General features: G+C 39.8%; 1 long non-coding RNA gene across 1 annotated transcript; it reads right to left on the bottom strand.

The window, feature by feature from the left end:
• Positions 1-984: 984 nt before the first annotated feature.
• LOC310782726 lies at positions 985-3,311 on the bottom strand. Its single transcript, XR_014553041.1, has 3 exons — positions 3,076-3,311; positions 2,189-2,264; positions 985-1,895 (listed from the first exon to the last, which is right to left on the bottom strand). It is a non-coding gene; the product is annotated as an uncharacterized lncRNA (long non-coding RNA).
• Positions 3,312-6,558: the final 3,247 nt, after the last annotated feature.

Below are 6,558 nucleotides of genomic sequence, written 5' to 3'. Positions count from 1 at the left end.
TTCCTTGGGTGATATTCCATATTTGTCATTAAACCTAGCTGTTCACATAAATTTGCAATGATGATCGACCACGTGAGATATCACAAGTAGCCTACTTTTATTAAAAAATAAAATGCAAAGAGAGGTTTCCTTCTCTAACTATTGGTGCGTTCACAAAATATTTACACGAGATTTTTTTTATAAATAATAATCAATAACGTGGATAATGATGACATCTGCAGCTGCTGGACGAGAGACAGAAGAAACTACGAACGAAGATTGGAGCAGAGGACATTGACTACAGAGAAACTTAACCGACCAGCACTCTGCTTCAATCAATGAATGCTTATAAATAAACCATACACATGAGAATTACCGTTAACGTTACAGCATTTAATAACATAAATATGGTGATATCTGGTGGTCTGAAATTACTCTCTATCTACAGTAGGGTAACTGGCTCCTATTGTGTCTTATTATTGTAACGTTTGAATCAGCGTTTCATAACTATAATAGCCTAATGTTACTGTAGCCTGGACCCAGCTAGCAGATCATGGGCGGGCCGCCGGCGGCAAGCCGGAGACCAATTCGGCGGGCCACCGTCGGCAGCCGCAGCGGCTCCGCTGCGGTCGTGCTAGTCGGTGAAACAGCGGTCCGCCGGGGTGGCTCGCTGGCGGTCCGCTGGCGGCACCAGCGTACACAGCCAGCGGCCCTTGCACGGCACGCTGATGGCATGCCGCTGGTATTGCACCTCCCAGCCCCCATATACATTGTTATGCTAATGTATGCATGCAGTGCTTCTCCACTGGCAGGGCTCCCTTCCTCTCATACTTAAATATGGTGGTAATTTCTGAGGTAGCCTATTTGGTTAAAAAAGGTTGAGAACCACTTCAATAATGCACATAATTACAATGATTTAAATGATAACATGTGAGTATTCATACAACAATAATAATTTAAAGGAGAACAGATCCGTGAACTTTTTGTTATTTTATTTATGGACATAAGAAATCAATCAAAGGATGATGATTTGACAACTGTGCATTGCAAATAGCAAAAAACTTGACAACTCTGTAGCTATATGTTGCATATTATGTAGGCTATATATTAAAAAAAACACATCAAGCCAAAAATAATGTATAAAAAAAAACAAAGCAAAGCAAAATCTGCCTTAAATAGTGCAATAGTCAAATAAAACAGTCATAAAGATACAAATAGAAAACAGGCATAAAGTCACGCACAGCAGCACATCATAGATATTCCTTTTCCACCGTGTTCCAAAAAGTAAATTTTATATAAAATTGTGTGTTATTATAGGTGGGTAATTATCAAGGACTGTAATGATTGTAAGTCAATACTAGCAGGGGGAGTCTAGTATATAAATAAACAATAGTCTCAAGATTCAAGCTTACTTAATAGCCATAATGAACATGTTACAAATGAGGAATTTGTCTTTGTGCAGTATGCAGCGCAGCAATACAAATCAGGCAGACAGAAAGGCAATTTTCAAATTAATTTGCATTAAAGTGCAAAGTAACAGACCTTGAAAGTGACATAGTGGAGTCCATGTAAATGTCCGTGGCGTGTAATAAGTCCATAAAATGCCCAGTAAGTCCTTAAGTGATGTGTAATGGTTGTGTCCATGGCCGTGGGATAATAATGTCCATATGAAAGATGTCAAGTGTCTTCAAGTGTCTGTGGGATAAGTCCATGGGGGGCATGGGCTTGTGGAGGCTTTCGGGTCTCATTGAAGAGGCGGATAGCCAAGTCCGAGTCACGAGTGCCTCGAGTCGAGTCACGAGTCCTGGACTTGGACTCCTGGACTCGAGAACACTTGCAGGCAGAGGGAGTCACAGGTCTTTTTCTCTTTGACGGCGTTGCACGTGGTGGACAAGGCCGGCTCCTCCGAAACCCAGCTATGCAGCGGAGAGAGATGGACGAGAGGTGAACAAGAAAGATTGAGGACATGAAGACTAGTCATTACAGTTTGTTGAAGTACAATTTTATATGTATTAAAACAAAAAGGGGGGCGGGGGGCACACACACACCTACACATGGAGGCATTGTGACATCACTGATGCAATAATATTTAGTGAGAGCAACACACACACACACGGGCGTGCCAATAGGGCAGGCGAGGCCAAGCTACGGCTAAAGAAATAATAATTTTCCATAAGAATATTTATAAAAAATAAAATAGAAACCTTACCTTTAAAACTATCTACGAGGTCTTGAAGTTGCCACTCCGCCAATGTGTCTCTGACAAAGCTGTCCATTGGCCCAACCTGAAACAAACAAAGGGAGCTACATTAGAAAAATAAAATAGCTATTTGAATGCCTTTTATGATGCTGCTAGGAGGGATTTTTGAGCTGATACCTATAACAGACAAATATCTGCTTCTCTTGTCCGATAAGCGATAATAATTTCACATTTTTGTATTTATGCAGCTGCTGGACTCTAGCAGCTTCATATGGCTCATCTCAAGCCTGTTTGGTCCAAAATAGAGCTTGCATCAGTGTGGGGGTAAAAGGAAATAAATAATACAAACGATTTACAGACTAACAGTCACAGACTGTAACGGTCTGTAACGTTAGTTTTGATCTCATCTTACATGGCCGTGCACGCAAACAGAAGAATATGCACGCAGTAAATTAACGTGAGCAGCAACACACTAACAATGGGCTGTACTCTGTAACGTTAGTTTAATCAATTGTCTGTTTATAGCCGCGAAAGCAAACGGAATTATGTACGTTAACGTTAAACGGCCGAATAACACCGTTAATGGTGTATTGATATATCCAGAATGAGCACAAAATAGATGTTTGCAACCGATGCCTTTTTACGTTTTACTCCAAGAAACGTGGAAGGTTTTTAACAAGATGTAGATGGCCCATGCATTTCTTCACTGGGTAGAGTGGCTAACGCTAGCCTCTGCTACTTGTAGGCCTATGTGTAACACAAAAAGCTGACTACACAACGACATTTAACTATTAGCCATCTAACTTGTTGTTATCTGCCTAACCAGCGAAATGGCTAATGGTAAGATCGCAGCAGAGCACAATAGGATTTACAAATATAGCGTTAAATATTCTTACCGATCTGCTTTTCAAAGAGCCCCGAAGTTTTCAGTGTTCTTTGTTGTCGTGCACGTCTTGTTTTTCTTGTGATGAAGTTGCAAGAAGGCAGCGGATGATCGCCACCAACCGGTCTGTTATTGTCCGTATATCGCTTTTATAATCAGTCCTGTGTTTTGTAGATAGGTGAAGACAAGTCATGGTTTAAAACGACTTTTTCAAAGATTGTTGCTATCAGTACTCGGCGCATGTTTGCTTCCTGAAATCCCATTCATAAAATGGCGCCAGGACACACGTAGCCTCAATGGCCTGGACGCAGACACAACGTCACACTACGGCAACGCAAAAGTGCCAAAATTCTTCACTTCCCATCGTCACTCTCAACCCCCCCCCCCCCCCCTCCCTCCCAATAATCTTTATTTCAAACTGTTAACATTACACACACAAAAACAACATCAGACAAATGGATACAGATGAGACATGGGGGGGGGGGATATATAGACTGCAGTGCAGACCTGACCAGTGTAATAAAGTAGAGAGAGAGAGAGAGAGAGAGAGAGAGAGAGAGAGAGAGAGAGAGAGAGAGAGAGAGAGAGAGAGAGAGAGAGCCATCATCCTGCATCTGGCTGAAAAATATAACACTGCATACCCAGTGAATAAATGACCCACGTTTATTCTTCTTGGACATCTACCTATTATTATTTGCACTTTATTTATTTATTTATTTATTTATTTATTTATTTATATTCCAGGGACAAAACAATTGTTCCAGAGGTTAAATTAGGCTACAACTGGGTAGACACAGCCCTGTTGTGCCTTAAATTTTGTGTAGGCCTATACAATATTTTGCCAAAAATATGTTGCTATCTTCTATAAACATTCCAAATTTGACATGTTCAAGTAGAAATGCATCAATGCTAGATTATCCATAAATTAAAATTAGGCCAATTATAAGTAATTTTGCAGGGGAAAAAAGTGATCTTTTGTCTCCACATCTGTATTGCAAAATTCATACAGATTCACATTCTACTCCTAAAATGATTTTTTCCCCTTTGTGTACACACACACACACACACACACACACACACACACACACACACACACACACACACACACACACACACACACACATACAGATCCTTTAAAAAAAATTGAATATCATGGAAATAACATGGATAACCGTGGACTTCAGCGGATTGTCAAGCAAAGACGATTCAAAAAATTTGGCAGAGATTCAGAGGGAGTGGACTGAGGCTGGAGTCAGTCATAACTGAGAAGTAACTGCTGATTTTCTTCACACTATAATACTTTCTTGAAATACTGTATTGGGGGTCTTCTGGAGCTGTAGGCCAAAATTATGAAAAATGAAACAAATAAAGGCTAGGAATATTTCACTTTGTGTGTAATGAATCTATAATCTATGAAAGTTTCACTTTTTGAAAGGAATTATGGAAGAAAACTTTCCATGATATTCAAATTTTTGGGAAAGGATCTGTGTGTGTATATATATATATATACATACTTATAGTGATCAACTGCTTATATTGATCAAAAACCTTGGTCCTGAATTATTCCATGCTGTTATGAATAATTTGCTTATAGTGATCAATACTCTGCTTACAGTGATCATTTTGGGCCTTGTCCCACCTGAGAACAATGGATTTTTTTTTTAATTACAGTAATTTTATTTATTTATTTATTTACTTACAAACTGCCAGAAATGAGCTTTTTGATTAAAAAAAATCTACAGAGGTTCTCAAAGTGGGGTCCAGGTACCCCCAGGGGTCCTTGAGGGGCTTCCAGGGGTATACCCAGCAAAAAAAGTAATTCATTTTCAGAAGAATTCCAAAGATAAGTAACACAATGACAGAATGCATGAGTATTTTGGTCATGGGTTTCATACACTTTATATTATAAAACATTGTGACGACCACACATGGGAGGGTAGTCACAAAAGCTAAAAATCATATCAGTTGGGACAAAATATTATCAAATGAGGCTCCGTTGTCTAATTTGTGTCAGTTTAAAGTTTGAGAACCACTGCACTAGACATCAAGTCAAGTGGCTAGGCCATGGATGCACTATCAAGCACATAAGCTATAGACCACTTTGCTTGGTCATTCAAAACCATTCAAAGTCCAACATCCATCCGGTTGTATTTTAATTTGCTCTGGTTTACGACTCAGGCGTGAACAATTCAATAAAGTGAATTTATAAGCTATTGATTTTGATTTCTGGTATTCAAAGAACATTCCAACACAGGTGATTAGAAATGTTTGTCCACTATGTTTTTTAATTCAAAGACTAACCCAAAAATTTGAGAGAACAACATAAATAAAAAGTAAATGCTGCACGGACAAAACAATTACTACAGAAATTAAATAGGCTACAATAAACTTCTCAAATACAATGTATAATTTTTGGGCATTTGTGTTTTTCATCCATAGGCCTATAGAGCTTTGGAAAATCTTGCTAAGTTCATTTTCGAATGCTGTGAAGGTATTTTTGCCTTTGTGTAGCCTAATAAAAACAGAAATCCATTAAATAGTCTCTTTCAAACAAAAGAGAACAGAACTTAGCCCATCGTTTCAAATTAGAGCTATAGTTTCATAATGCTTATGAATGCAGTTTAATGGATGGAGTATCTTGGCCTATCTGCCGACGGCCAGACACCAGCGCCCCTCCAGCGCTGATGTGGTACTTAGAGAGGGAAAATTCTTGGCGGCTTGCCGACGGCCTGCCGCTGCTAGCCCTCCAGCGGCATTCCGCCAGAGTGAAGGTAGCGGCATCCTCCAGTGGGCCGCCGGATGGCCGCTGAAGGAATGCCACCGCCGCCCGGCCGCTCAAAATGCGACCACGGGCCACTAGCGGCAGCGGCAGATTGCTAGCTGGGGATGACGTCAGCTAATGCTACCCAGCCTTCCAGCGTTTATCTTCCATAATGCATTAAATCATAATCACAATGCGAAGACATTAGCTGATCACCACAGAGCTGCACAGACAAGTTTATCAGATAATTTCGCCGTAAAATGTGTCCAGGTGATCAGCTCTGAAGCCCCGGCTTGTATGGTCCGCTAAAATCCGATTTCGATATAGGTGTTATTTTGATCAATATTGTATAGCTGGCTAGACAGAGGAGTTTATCTGGAATCAGTGTGACAAGATCCCTGCTGCTAGCTTGTCTGCCTTTCTGTGTCAGAGTATCTAGCTACATTATCTGCATTACATGCTACACCATGCAAATATATTTCGATATAATTCAAACAATTAGCCCACTGTACTACTGGACTGTGTATTGCTGTGAATAAGTTAGATTTGATTGTGTAAAGTGTTACATGTTATATTTTTAACTGAGCTTTGCAGAATTACCTCAACACAATTGTGTTGTGTATCAGCTTTAAATATCCAATATATACAGCATTAAACAAACGACCAGCAGCATTCAAATGTGCAAAAACGTTATATTTATTGAAATGTGGTGATCTCATGTCACATTACATAATG

Source organism: Poromitra crassiceps, assembly GCF_964638095.1.
Source record: "Poromitra crassiceps genome assembly, chromosome: 9".
Classification (NCBI taxonomy): Eukaryota; Metazoa; Chordata; class Actinopteri; order Beryciformes; family Melamphaidae; genus Poromitra; species Poromitra crassiceps.
The sequence above is the reverse complement of the archived record's forward strand: the minus strand, read 5'-3'. Positions and strand labels throughout refer to the sequence as shown.